Source organism: Python bivittatus, unplaced genomic scaffold (genome assembly GCF_059951505.1).
Source record: "Python bivittatus isolate LINGU-HERP-01145 unplaced genomic scaffold, Pbiv_v1 ctg000700_np1212, whole genome shotgun sequence".
NCBI classification, from domain to species: Eukaryota; Metazoa; Chordata; class Lepidosauria; order Squamata; family Pythonidae; genus Python; species Python bivittatus.
In genome coordinates, this window is record NW_028277098.1 from 25,141,358 (window position 1) to 25,156,071 (window position 14,714).

Here is a 14,714-nt window from a genome sequence, read left to right on the forward strand (position 1 = left end):
TTCAAAGGGGCTTCCTAAAAAACAGGGCACCAGCACGTCCTCTTTAAATTAATCCTAGCAATGTACTTGGGTAGCTTTAGCAGATACAAGAAGCGATGGCAACAAACGCCTGGATTTAGTCTAATGAAAGTTTCTGCATTTACCTTAACAAATGACCCAGCACGTCCCTGTTTTAATGAACTAATTCAGCCGTTCTACTTTCTGTAGCAGCGAAGTCCTTTCCACAGCAAGGCCAGCTTCCTATAAACTTGCTCACACGCGTTGCCTCACATTAACTGGAGGGATTATTTTATGTTATTACGTTGAAGTACACGCTATTTCTCACATCCCTACTTTGCATATCCCCTCTGAATGTCTAGATTTCTCAGACACCCGTTTCTTACCTTGCCGAACCCCGCATAAGCTGAACCACCCAAACTTTTGCCCGATGACAGCAGCAAGGAATGAAGACTTCCTACCCGCAGCCAGTACGTTAACGCTATCGAGCACGCAGACGAACAGGCTGGCTTTATCTATAGAGACTCTTCCTGTATCGCATCTCAGAGGGGGCGGAGCCGAGAAAAATAGCGAGGGAGCCAAACTCATCTTTGGAGAAACTCGAAGGAAGACGCTTTCACGATGGGGGGGAAACAAGAGCGTGCCCTTCCCGCCCAACCCCTCAAAACGGCTCGATCGCCTAAATATTTGATCGCTAGGCATCGAGTCCTCTGGAGCTCAGCCCTCCTAGAAGAAGGTAGCACGGCTATTGAAAGAACGGCTGGGATCCCGCAAGACGCCTCAGCCATAAGGTGGTTGCAGGTTTATAATTTAGCGTGGGAACCAGCTACACCATCGCTAAGGGAAGCACATCTACGCGTATTTAGACTTCCAGCCGGCTGGCAGAACGAGAAAGCATCACTCGGATGGCGTGTCTGGTTAGAGCAGAACACCAATCTCCAACTTACTCAAGAGAAACCTCATTGAACTCCCCGGGACTTGCTTCCAAGTAAGATTGGATTGCATGCTAATTTTTAGATGCTGCCTCTCTTTTGCTAAAAAGACTAATGGGACAATGTTGACAATAAAATGGGACATGCCAGAGCAGACACTTAGCCTTGGGATATGTTGAGAGGGGATGATACGGCGATGGTCAAGTAGATGGACTGGTAACCAGAAAATATAGTTGTGAGTATCTCACTGGCTTCAATCAGTAAATGAGTATAGGATTATCACTTCACCAGGTAAAAGATAAAAAAACATATTTAAGAAAGGAAGGAAATTGGGGTGATAATTGCCTCACAAGACAGTGTAAAATTTGGAATGATATGAACTGGAACAGGGATTTCTAAAATAAAATTAATATCAGAAACATATTCCCTTGTGTGTACTAGGCAGACATCTGTATTTTGGAATACAGACAGGAATACCAATTCCCAACCATTCAAACTAATTTAATTCTGCTGACACAGCCAAAGGCAAAATGAAAGTTTGAGGCTAGAGTACAGCAAGGCTGAGCCCATATGGTGAAAGACTGGAGGTTTCAAATTTCCTCTCCCAGATATCACTGGGTCAACTCACCCTGGATTGTCCTCTTGATTTGGTGTAACTGCTTGATTGCTGCTGCTGCTGCCGCCTGTCTTCCTGCCACCTGTCTTACATGGTGCCCTATCCCCTAACTCCAGGCTGTGAAAGACATAGGGCTCCCAAATCCATACTGCTCTTCTGGCTGAGAGAAATGAAATAATCTTTATAGTATAATCTCCTGGCCTTGTAGCACAGAGGCACATGAGTAGAAGTCTCAGTCCTTTTTCCTCTCCCCAGCTTTTGGGGAGATAAGTCTAATCTCACAAAAGAAAAATGAAATCAAATTTTATTTTCCAAAAATGAAAAATGTAAAGTCACTTTTTAACTTTAAATATTAGAAGTGTAAACATGCAAGGTTGCTGTAGCTAAAACTGCTAAATTATAATATACAACCATTGGCAAATGGTTTACACTAAGATGGCAATGATCTACTTCAAATTGCCCATTTCTATTATTGTAGATGATGATGATGATAACATGATATATCAGGAAAGTAATATTTACATCCAGCCTGATGAAAAGATGAAAGAAAGCTGATAGTAAGTATCCAACTGCCTATTCTGTCCAGACGAAAAGAATATTAGTCTTAAGTACACACAGAAACATGCAGTTTCTAGTTACATTGTTTTTTCTATGTCTATATAGCAGTGTTTCTCAACCTTGGCAACTTTAAGACGTGTGGACTTCAACTCCCAGAATTCCCCAGCCAGCAAGGGGGGTGGGGAATTCTGGGAGTTGAAGTCCACACGTCTTAAAGTTGCCAAGGTTGAGAAACACTGCTATATAGAATACTTGTCCCCTGCCACAGATTTCCCTTTGCTCCAACTGTTGTCTGGAAATTCCTTCTTCTTGGAAATTCTATTTTAATCAGAGGCTGAAGGAGAACAATGGTGCTGTTTCATTCTCCTAGCATTCTTCCATATGTCTTGGAGCTCCCTTTCAAGATTTAAAAAGAAAAAACCTTTTCTTATCCAGGAGAGAGAGGGGTTGGGGCACATGAATGTGTCTAGATGCCAAAAACATCTCTCCCTCTTGAATATTGATTGAAACTCAGATACAGGCTGGCTGTCAATGAATGTGGTGTGGGGAGATGCAGCCTGCATATTCCCTATATCATTGGAACATAGAATATCACAACCATGAATGAAGCCAGGTTTACCAGAAATGTAAAGACTGAACGTTGACATTCTGGAAATCTGCAAAGTGAATGGACCGGAATGGGTCATATCACATCAGAATAATATCAGATCTTCTACTGCAGACCAGAAAATCATAGAAGAAATAAAGTAACCATCATGAACAAAAGGATGTCAAAGTTAATGCTTATCTAAACACACACACACAGATAGATTTATGTCAGTTTAAGTCCAAGCCAAGCCCATCAATATAGCATCAACCACTTCAGATGTGCTGGTGATACCCCTTTGAAGTCTGGAGACAAAACAAAATTGGGGAATCTCTTGCTGAAGATGAGCAAAAAAGAGCACAAAAGCTGGTTTGCTAAGATTATGTCAGCAGACAGTGGCAACCCAATACAAATAGGTGAAAAAGTTAAAGCAGTTACAGACTTTTTTTTTTAGGTCCCAAAACACATAGTAGCTACAGGCATGAAATAAAGATGTCTGCTACTTGGCAGAAAGATTGCGATAGATCTAGGCAAAATATTAACTTGAAGAGACATTTCACTGGCAATAAAACTACCTATCATCAAGGCCAATGGTTTTCCCAGTTGTACCATAGGACTGTGGAAATTGGGCCATCAGGGGGGCTGAACAAAGAAAAAATTATGCCTTTGAATTGTGGTGCTATAGAAAATTGATGTCAGTACCTTGGATTTCAGGAAGAACAAATCATTCAGTACTAGATGAAGAAAAACCAGAATGCTCACCAGAAGTGCTAATAACGAAGCTAAAGATTAGGTATGTTGGACACATGATGAGAAGGTGTCCATTTTCTTCATTCAGCCTTTCTGATGATTAAACCACAGTGGGCTACATTTGTACAATATGCTAAGCTATAAGCCAGCATTTACAAATCAGACTAGTTGGGCTTTCACATTTGAACTTCTACCAGTTCTATTAACTGGTCAAAATCTGGTCTATTTGCTTATACTGTAATACCCACCTTTTACACCTGTCAGAAGGTCCAATCAGCCAACTGATCACCATAAAGCCAAGATATGATTATTCATAGGGCAGGTTCACACAATCCACCTAGCTTAGTCTAGGGTAAAAAGCCCATTCACCTGGCACCAAGTCCAACAAATAGAAGTCAGTTTGTGGTGGGAATCCAGCAAAGCCAGCTTCACAATGCCATTTTTTTTAAGTCAGTTGTATCTTGAGCAGAGTTAGAGTCAACACAGACAGGATAGAGAACAGCTTAGTGTCTCTCCACTGTCTTTTTGTCCCCATTTAACCGCAACCCCACCCAACCATATATGCACAAGAGAACGTGCAGCTAGGACAACCCCATTTATGGATTCTCTAAGCTCCATTCTCTAGTAACGGGGGCAAGAAGGGAAGGTGAACTTCAGAAGAACCCACTCACATGAGTGGATAACCTTACAACAAACTTTGGGTAAAAACTGCAGTCACTGTTTAGTCTCAGGTAAGGCTGCCTTATATAAATGGCAGTAATGAAAGAGAAATCTCTTATTCTCTGCTGCCATCTAGTAGTTATCTGGATTTTTGAAACTTAGGTACTGTACTCTTGTTAACCATGGTTTGATGTAAAGTCTGAACAATATGCTAGGTTGATTGATAACCTAGCTTTATATGACATGTGAACAAACTCAGTGTATGGTTGTTAAGAGATAGATTACATTCATCTCTGCCAAGGCCCTTTTTGTAGGATGTAGTCACATATAAGATCAAAATGATTTCCCTCTGATTTTACTGTCTTGAAGGTGATAAGATGGGCAACTCAAAATATTAACATAAAGTTTGTCATTGCTATGTATTTGTAGCATTGGGTGCTCTGTTCATTTGTTGTTGGACCAGGTATCTAACTCAGTGCCCTCACCCCACGCATACACTTAAAAACAGAACAGTGGTATATTGTAAAGGACCAGCTTCTAGCATCAGTTCTATTTCCAAAAATGCTCCTTAACCTCAAAAATGCCACTTAGCCCCTTCATCAGCCTGTTGAATGATTATAAACATACCCACCCATTCAGAAAAAAAGATAAAAGTAACAGGGTAGAGTAAGAAGAGGGTAAGAGGTAGCATTCTTGTAAATCAATGTTTTGGAATTGATTATATCTGCATGGCAGCTGTTTTGTGAATGGGTAAGCCTCCTTAGACTGCTCACAACTTGCTCTCAAAATTCCTGCTTTATGCACATCAACTTGAGAATAAACATGTCCATTTAAAACAAGTACACTGTTACTGGATAACAATTAATGGGGGAGAAGTTGCAGACTGGACACCATGTAATTTCTACCTGACTGTCTTTTCAATTATGTCATCCAGAAGCCCAGAACATAATTACAATTTATGACTTTACTTATTCTTTATACTAACCTGTCTAATCATCTCTGGGCATAATGAGATAGCTTAGTATATAAGGAACGGTAATTATTCTTTGTAGTGATTTATTTCATTATTGTACAGAAAAAAACTATACCAGAATACCTACATCAAACAATCATTTGAAGAATGATCAGCCTTTGCTGATCACATGGCTGACAATTCTGGGATTTGAAACCCCAACTTTGATCAAGCTCTCAGTTATTGACCTTGTATTACATGTTGATTTTGCATAGTCTAGTGAGTTTGATCAAGTGTTTTGGAACAGACTCCTGTTCTAATAATGATCATTTATCTTTGACACACAGGTGCAATCTCCCAACATCTTTTTAAGGACATGTTATATTATCAACCAGTTGTTGTAGAGTGAGGTGGCCTGATTCAGGTTTAATGGAATTTGCGAGCAGGGAAAATGGTTATAGACTAGCTTCATTCGGTAAATGGACAGGAAATACATGATCCTCTTCTGCAAATAGGTGTGACCAGTCTTAATAGATCAGGCTCTTATACTACAGCATTTGGTTGAAAAATGTACCACCAAACAAAGAAGAGCTCTTTCAGGTATGCATTTGACTCTATTTCGAAACTATTACTAGACATTAAAAATTCCACCATTGACAGGTGGTTGTTACTATTTACATGGTACATAAAAATACAAACATAAAGGTTAACATAACACTAATGGTCAACCTTCTAGCCCTGTCGACTCCAAAAAGAAGCAGAGTTGTGCTACTCTCCTTACTTTTCCACATTTATAGTAATAAAGCCGTTAAATATTTCATGGACTTGGATATACACACCTCCAAATTGACTAGGGAACAACTGCTGTTCATGTCTGTGCAGATGATGGCATGATGCTATCACAGACTCCAGCTGGCCTCAGGAAAGTCTTGAAGGCCCTTAGTTAATACTGCTTCGATGCCCAATTTGTAATTACCGTAAGACCAAAATCATAGTCTCTGCCAAAAGACCAAGGAAATACTAATAAACATTCAATGGTAATCTTACTGAGTAGGCCAAGTGATTACATACCAAGGTATAATTTTTCATATTTCAGACCAAAAAATAAAAGCACGCTGCTAACATTTATATACTCTTTTAGTAATCATACTTGTGGAAACCAGCGAGAACTCCTCTCTTCCTGTTATAAACAAGGTATTATATTTTAAAGCTACTCTGTTGCATTTAAAATTCTCTTATTTCTGTAAAGCTGCATCTAGTGCCCAACCTGATAGAAAATGTTGTCTGAGCTTTTAGGTATGTCATTGCCATAGAAATATAACGTAAAATACATATTTTCATTTCAGAAATATTACAGCAACCTGTCAATTGACCTAAAAAAAGAATGCCAACAGTAGCAGGATTAGGGGAGGAAAAAAGAGAGATAGGAAATCAAATATATTTTGCACTAAAGTAGGTTTTCATTTTAAAAAATTTTTTTTAAATCATGTTCAGAACTGTGACAGTGTTACTAGTGCATAGAAAAAGTATATTTTTCCTGATGATGTGGGATAGCTGTGAACTCCATGATCTCTTCAAGTGTCAACTTATAAAAACAATTACGTTGCACCAACGATGACATATGTTTCAAAATATAATCAGGGGTAACTATTTTTAGATAGTTACAACAATATTGCAATTTAAAAGGGGGGGAGTGTAGCATTTATCTTGCCTGTCTTCTTTTACAATAAGATATCTAACAGAATAAAAAAGAAGCTGATTAAAAGTACCCACACTAAGATACTGGACAACACCAACAGCCACTATACCAGGCTATACCGGGAAGCCATTGAGATTCACAAACACCAGCACAGTTTCAATAAAAAAGAGGAGAGTCTAAAAATCAACAAAACCTGGCTACCAATCCTGAAAAATACAGCCTGCAAAAGGTCAACGAACTCAGCTCAACCACCAGGACATGTGAACAGTTCACACAATGAACTTGCTAATCACCCCCAGCAGCCCCTCGTTAACAATTCAAGAGAAGAAAAAACCCTGCCTAATCCCCAGGAAGATACACACAGAAACTGACACCAAAACAAGCAGCCACTCAGTAACCCAACCCCCCACCCCCAATCCCCCCAATCCCCCCCCCCTCAGATCTCTATAAATACCCACAAAAGGGTCACATCACCCTGGGCACAGAGAGAATTGCTCCTGTCTGTGCTCCTGCACTCTGAAGATGCCGGTCACAGGTGCTGGCGAAACGTTAGGAAACAAAACTTCCAGAACACGGCCACACAGCCCGGAAGACCCACACCAGCCACCCACACTAAGCTTCAAAATAGTAAATATCCTTTTCCGATCACCATATCCTTGATTAATACAGTCTACTTATAAGTAGAGTTGGGCAGTGCTTCAGATTCAGTTTCAGAAATCTGCTTCAAAACATCTTTGAAGTTTCCAATTGCTAGGTACAATTTGCTTAGCACTCTTTGGCTTAAACCACTTGGTAAAAAATGAAATAAACACTGCAAATGTGCATGGGATCTTCAGGAAAAAGTTAGTGAATGTTTAAGGATCCCTTCCTGGCCAATAATTCTCTCTTTCCATTCCTTTCTCATCTCTACACAAGCATATTGTAACTTCGATTTCTGTTTAAAGGTTTGCCTTTAATTATGCTTTTTCTATGGAAAGACCACAAGATGGCACTAAATGCAAGAATTCTCTCTTTCTCTCTCTCTCTCTCTTTTACCAAAACAAAGGCTAAGAACGTTTTTATTCATTATATATTTATCTCACCTTTCTTCTGAGGTAGTCAGTGTAGTGTCTGCTCCCCCCACTGTCAGCCTAAAACATATTTATTTACTTATTTCTTTGTTAAATAATATCCCACTTTTTCTCCAGGAATTTGTGGAGTATATAGTGCTCCCTCCTCCTATTTTTCCCCACAACAACAACCCTGTGAGGTAGGTTGGGCAGTGACTGGCCCAAAGTCACCAGTGAATTTCTGAAGGTGGACTTCAGAAGCTGGATCCCTTTGCTGAATAAAACTACAGCCCCAAGACTGGTCAAGCTATTTTAGCAACAGAGGTTAAAAACAACAACAACCCTTAGGCCACCCCCCCTTTCATTGGCAATAAGAATACAACAATAATAAATTGAACAATAATTGTCTACTGCTTCACAACACCGAGAAACAGGTACCTAAGACTGGGAAGGTTTCTCAAAGTTGCCCATATTTAGCACCAGAGTAGCAGACTGGGTAGACACCCAGGCCCCTGCTTACACTGTCTTACCATGGTGAGATCAATTACTTTTCTATTTAAATTGCAGTTATTTCTAAATTTGCATATAGTTTATTTATATGTAAATATGTTCCCTCCTTCTTTTGGAGTATTTCTTACTTGTGACAGAAGTAAGGCGGCTTCTGAAGACAATCCATAGCTGTCTTCCCATTGTTAGCTGATCCTCCATTCTTTTTTAAACCAACTGCTTGGACGCTTGCAACACACTAAACCAGGAATTAAACATGTGAGTGAATTTGCATAACAACAATTTAACCAACCATTCTTTAGCGAGTTATGATGCAATCCCAGTGGGTTTTGAACCAGCTCAGTCTGCCAGATGGATATGCAAACTGTGGAGCAACAATCTCACCAACTGCATTTTCTTCTGCAGCATTACAAAAACATCCAGCTGGGAATAGAATTGTTTTATTTTATTGTACAATGTCAACAGCATGTAGAAAAATAGCTGACAAGCTATTTAGATACATGCATCAATATTAAAATACAGGAAATCCTCGACTTATGATGATTCATTTAACAACTGTTCAAAGTTATAATGGCACTGAAAAAAGTGACTTACGACTGGTTCTCGCATTTACGACCGTTGCAGCATCCCTGCAGTTATGTGATCAAAATTTGGGCACTTGGCAACCAGTGTGTATGTATGATGGTTGCAGTATCCCGGGGTCATGTGATCGCCATTTGTGACCTTCCCAGGGGGCTTCTGACAAGCAAAGTCAATGGGGGAAGCCGGATTCGCTTAACGACCATGTGATTCGCTTAATGTCCATGGTGATTCACTTAACGACTGTGGCAAAAAAGGTCATAAAATCAAGCATGACTCACTTAATGGCTGCATCGCTTAGCAATGGAAGTTCTGATCCCAATTGTGGTTGTAAGTCGAGGACTACCTGTACTAAAGCAGTCCACTGAGCTATTTGAAAGTTTGGAAAGCGGTGATTTTGAAGAATTTGTCTGTCTTTTTTTTCTCATCTGCTTATTGTCCAGTCTTCATGCAAGTCCTATTGGTAGAGGAGTCAAGGAAGGGAATGGCATAAAGTAATAGTGCTACAGATTTTACATCCCATGAATTCTACTTCAAAATTACAGTTCTATCATTTTTTAAAAAAAAATTAAAACAATTCACATACTAGAAAATGAGTGAATATTTGTCAGCTATACATTCCTCAAAAACTGTCCCAAAGGGTCAATTATTTGCACTATTGTTATCAGGACTGCAAAAATGAGGATGACCACTGCACAGCAGCCCAGACAAACAGAAAACTGTAGCCCTGTGCAGCCATCTAGTGGTCATCTGTGTTTCTGCAGTCCAGCTATTATGAAATGAAAAGGAGGTCCAAGGGGCTGTCTCCTTACCATTTGAGTCTGTACTGTTCATTATGGTTTAAAAAACTATGGTACATATTATTTGCCTAGAACTGGGGGAAACCAGTAGGGGTTACGAATTTAAATACGACTCTTCCTTATTCCAAATGTGATTATTACTTTTCCAATTCAATCAATGAACATCAGCTAGGGGCCAAAATTACTTCTGAAACTTGATCCAAAAGTCAATATAGAAATGCTTATCCTCACTCCTTCACTTGTATTTTTTTCTAAATTTATGAATATAGCATTTGTAGTTCTCATGCTACTTTACCTTAGTCACTCCTTTAGGTTTTGGTAAGATTTTTAAAAGAGACAAAATATAAATCTTTGGAGCATCAAAACACATCACATCCAAATATGAGGTGATTAACCAATGGGAGTATGCAGAAGTATACACACTGAACAAAGTCATAACATGAATGCTTTGGTTTTGGTTTAGCTTGCTGTATAAATCCAACCATTCTAGTTTTAAGCCATGATTTATGGATTTAGTATAATGGTGAACCTAGGCAATGGTAGTTAGTCATAACCAACTATGGTTAAACATCCCATGGCAAATCAAGGCAGGCTTGAAAGAACTCGAAAGAAATTTACAGCTGCTATCCCACAGTTACCTTTCACTTATTTCTGGCTGCTTGTCCTGCTGCAGTAGTAGATTTCTGATCTGATAAGGAAGTTGATCTAGATGATCTACTTACAATGCATACATTTTATGGATCTACGCAGGAAGAGGATTGTACTTTGAAGCACATTTTCTTCTAGTCAGTGGTGCTCTGTTTCAACCAGTGGGACCTAGACTGGGCTGGTGTTACATAAGTCAAACTTAAATTTGTTCTTTTAAAAGTATCTTGCACAGTTCTGCAGGAAATTAAGGACTTAAGAGGCTAAACTACCTTAAGAGACCTTTAGAACAAAAAATAAAATATTATAATGAGAATGGTGAAAATGAAGCATACGAAGAAAGGATCTCAAATAATTTATTCCTTCATTTGTATTGTTAACAGTGTCATGGTTTTTAACATATGCATACACAAAAGACATTATTATTCTCCTGTAATGTTTTCAGAAAATCTTAGGCCAGATCTGCAGTTTGTGCCCCATTGCCAATATAGACCACCCACAATCCCACCATTTCTTGTGTGCAGGAATGGGCACGTTCTCCCAGCCCACCACAAAAGCACCCTCCCTTCCATGCTTTGAAGTTCCGCTTCAAAAGTATTGTTTTCTATCCTGAGCTGTCTTAAGGCCTCCAAGCTATTAGGCAACCACACTTGATTCCAGTGTAGCAACATTGCTAACTCTGCCTACAGCACTTGGAACAACTTGTCCCCTCCAGGGTTGGAGGCTGCCCTGTGTGGCTTTTTCACAGTGGGCTGCTATGTTCTCAGCTGGTCAGCAGCAGAAGCAGCAACTGCTTTTCCTCCCGCCATTTCAGCCAACAATTGCCTAGAAAAGCCATGGAGTCCAGTTTGGTCTACTGGCCACCATGTTTTCCTCACCTCTTCTGCCAGCATACTTCTGTTCCACCCTTACATCACCCAGTGGGCAACTTCTGAGCTTCTGCCCGGGCTGGATGAAGCATACTCTCCTTTTGTTAAACCCCCATGTGGTGCCCGCTCTGCAGCAATGTTTCCTTTCCTTAAAAAATAATCTAAGTTGAAATGTAGAAGTATTAGAATGAAGCTACAAACTTTCAATGAAAACTACTTCTTTGCTTCAGTGAACCTCAATCATCAGTTCTTCATTACCACAAAGTGTCTAGGGACCCATATTGGCAGAAAGGAATGAAGGAACAACAGCTTCCCTTTTTAAAAATTAATTGCAGCATTGAAGCAATGAGGTTCAAGGGGGGCATGGGGAGGTCTGAATTAGTGTAAAAAGAGAGGACGTGAAAAAAAAGGTGTAAAAACATCTACCTAGGCAACCATCTGGGAAAGCAAAGGAAAAACATGGAAACTGGTAAGGAGGGAACAATCCATAAAAGGAAAAGGCAGACTCTGATAGACCTTCCCATATGGAAGCCAGACAGCAAAGCTTGCCTTCCCTACTTGGGCAGGAAAGATAAGTTTCAGGGGAATAATCAATAAAGTCCACAGTGACTAAGCACCAACCCAGCCCTTTTGCTAAACTACTACAGTCTGATCTGGAATTGTTAAAGTTATCTTCAGGAACAGCTGGGAACAGAATGGGAGCCAAGCAGTTTAACGCCAATTCCACATGGCAGCCTAAGCTGCTTGTTTCCCATGGTGTGGTTAAATTAAAGGAATCTCTGTGAGGCAGGCTACGTCAGAGTAAACACATAATTGTAGAACAAACAAACAAAAATCAAAACATTGGTTCAAAAATGAAGAATGCAGATTTTTTTCTTTACTTTCTGCTGATGGAGTAGCTGCAATTTTCATCCTAAGGATCTTTTCCTACTTGCATCCAACCATGGGACAAACCTGCTGTCCTTCAGGCCCATTCTGGTTTGGGCAGTAGACGAATCTGACTCATCGACTGTTGGGCACAATTACGGGCTGGCATGTTCTGAAGGAGGGCTAGTCATGGCTGCCGATCTGGGGAACCAGCCAGTCCCCAAAGTGCATATTTGAAAAGTGGCTAGACTTAAATCGATTATCTCTCAAAACATACACACCAGCAACCAAACCATGCTCCTCACCTGTTATATAGGTCTAGCTTCTTTCAAAATGCACAAACTCCGAATCTATCTTTATAGCTGATGAATGTGGTTGCGAGCTGACTAGCTGGTTCTGAAAGATGTCTAGACCCATGTTTATTCATTTCTGTTTTGCATAGGCAAAGGATAGCTTAAATGGCCAAACCCACACCTCTTTGCCTGAACAAAGCCACTGATCAACTAATAAGCACTAAACTAGAAGGGCACTAAACCTGGGTTTCAGCAATGCATTTGCTCCACATGCCCTGCTCATCTGAAATTACTACCATTCATCAGCAAGTCAGAGCAGAGATTATAAAGAGGCAGGATATAGCTTAGAAGCAGTGGCAGCACATTTTAGGCTGGTGTATATTTGCACTGGTTTAGGGACAGATGGATAGCAATTTAACCATGGAGAAAAGCCCTAAGACTGTACTGGACAGGTATTTTGGGCCCTTGCCAAGGCTGAAATTTCTTGAAGAGCCACATTACAGTTGTCCTTCTTGCAGCTGCTGTCCCATGGCCTAGAAGGCAGGTGCTGGCAAGCAGTGGGACATTTGACTATGTCATTTATCTGTCATTTCTTTCTGATCAATGGTAAGGATTGAGTCCACAGGAAAGACAAGATGAGTTCAAGAGTGACCCACAAAGGGGACCCAGCCCGAGGGATCCTCAGCACTTGGAATGAGAAGATATGGACAGATATGTATTAATAGGTTAATGAGACATTAGTCAAAGCTTTGCTTTTTTTATATTGTTTTGATTCTTCTAACTATACCTAGAGAAAGATTTAGCCTTCAACAACTGCAATTTATAGACACTTTCTACATTTGGGTGCCTTCCTGGTTAAGCTTAGCTCCCAGCATCTTCCAACCAGCATGAACATTTCAAGGGTGATGGCAGTTGTGGGTCAACAAGCCTGCAATGTTGGGGTTTGGGGGTGTGCAAAAGGTTTTGAATCTGAACCACCTTTGTTAGGGCAAAATAAGTTTTTTAAATCATTTTGGAAGTGTTTCAAGCTTGAGACAGAATGTTTCCCATTCAAAACCAGGGATTAAAATTTCAAAACAATTCACATTCAAAACATTTTGCATAGCAAATGTTTACATGATACACAGTTCCATGTCTTTGCTGCAAATACTCATTGTAGCCGTGATTAGCCTATGAATTATATTCAGGGAGAGAATGAGCTAAATATTATTCTTCTAGCCCAGCCCCTCTTTCCAATCGTCCCGTTCTTTTAGTTAAGGGATATTCAATAATTTTAATAAATAAACGTGAACCAATTTGGTGTGCCAATAAACATTCTTTATGAGTAGAAAGCATATTATAATTTTGCAGAAGTAAAATCACACCAGGATGGGATCAAAAATCCTGGTCCTCCAAGGATTTCAGTTTAAACCTGAAAACTCTGAGGAATCTAACCTACCACATTTTCCACAGGGGTAAATTGGTCTTGTCTTATAAAGGTACTGACTTGGTATTTGAGGCATTCTGTTCAATGTCAGTAAACATGCAGGGCAATTAAAATGTCATGTCTTATCCTCAGTGTTCTGGATTTGCTGTCATATTCATGCCACCATATGACACTCCTGAAAATCCAGTTCACCCTTGTAATCTGAGAATCTCTCTGTGTGAGTGTGTTTTTTACAGTTGCAACCATTGAAAATAGCCTGACCTTCAATTACTGCAGGCCTGACCTTTTCTGAGGCTCATAGTTAAATATATTTCTGTAAGCTGCTGGCCTGCTTGTCTTACAGTGGTGGCTAAAATATTAGGAAGCAAGGATGCAAAACTCAGAAGTTAAATAAATTGCAGTTGCAAAAGCAATAAAGAAAAATATATTCATATGCAAGAAACTGAACACACATATTGGCCCAAGCCCTGAGAGAGCAACTATTGCAGCAATATTAAAATCAACAGATGCATTGCAAAAATAAGTTTGGAGAGCTAAGAGTCCCCCAGTCCATTCATTTCAGTTAGGTAAAATCTAATTCTCAAGAATGCTTTAAGTCTGCTGGCTGACTATTCAGAATAAATACCTTCAATTCTATCTTAAACTGTTTTCTACTTTTCCTCCAGGATTTAAAACTGCCTTGCAAGGTCTTCCCTAGCCCCCCTTTCATTCTTACAGAAATCCTGTGGGTTAGTTTAGGCTTGAGACTGAGAAAGTATGATTAACCAAAATGGATGTGTAGGGATATGAACCTGGCTGTTAAATATTCTAACCAGAACTTTATGCTGGACCTGCGCTGTGAAGTAAACCAATATTGCAGTTCAGGATTTGTTTGTCCAGCTAGGTTCTCCTTCATGATATTCCATTCCCTCCCACCTTTTTTTCCTCCA

The 14,714-nt window shown here is 39.8% G+C and overlaps 1 protein-coding gene across 2 annotated transcripts in view; it reads right to left on the bottom strand.

Annotated features, from left to right (window-relative positions):
• The window catches only part of LOC103050684 (ferric reductase 1), a 41,293-nt gene extending 32,755 nt beyond the window's left edge, over nt 1–8,538 (bottom strand). The window contains exon 1 of one of the 2 annotated variants that reach the window (XM_088154541.1): nt 8,438–8,538. The gene's annotated coding sequence lies outside the window, so the exon portion shown is untranslated. Of the gene's footprint in view, nt 1–383; nt 488–8,437 lie in introns of those variants that run through there. The other variant, XM_007421979.3, reaches the window with a different exon arrangement.
• Nucleotides 8,539–14,714: the final 6,176 nt, after the last annotated feature.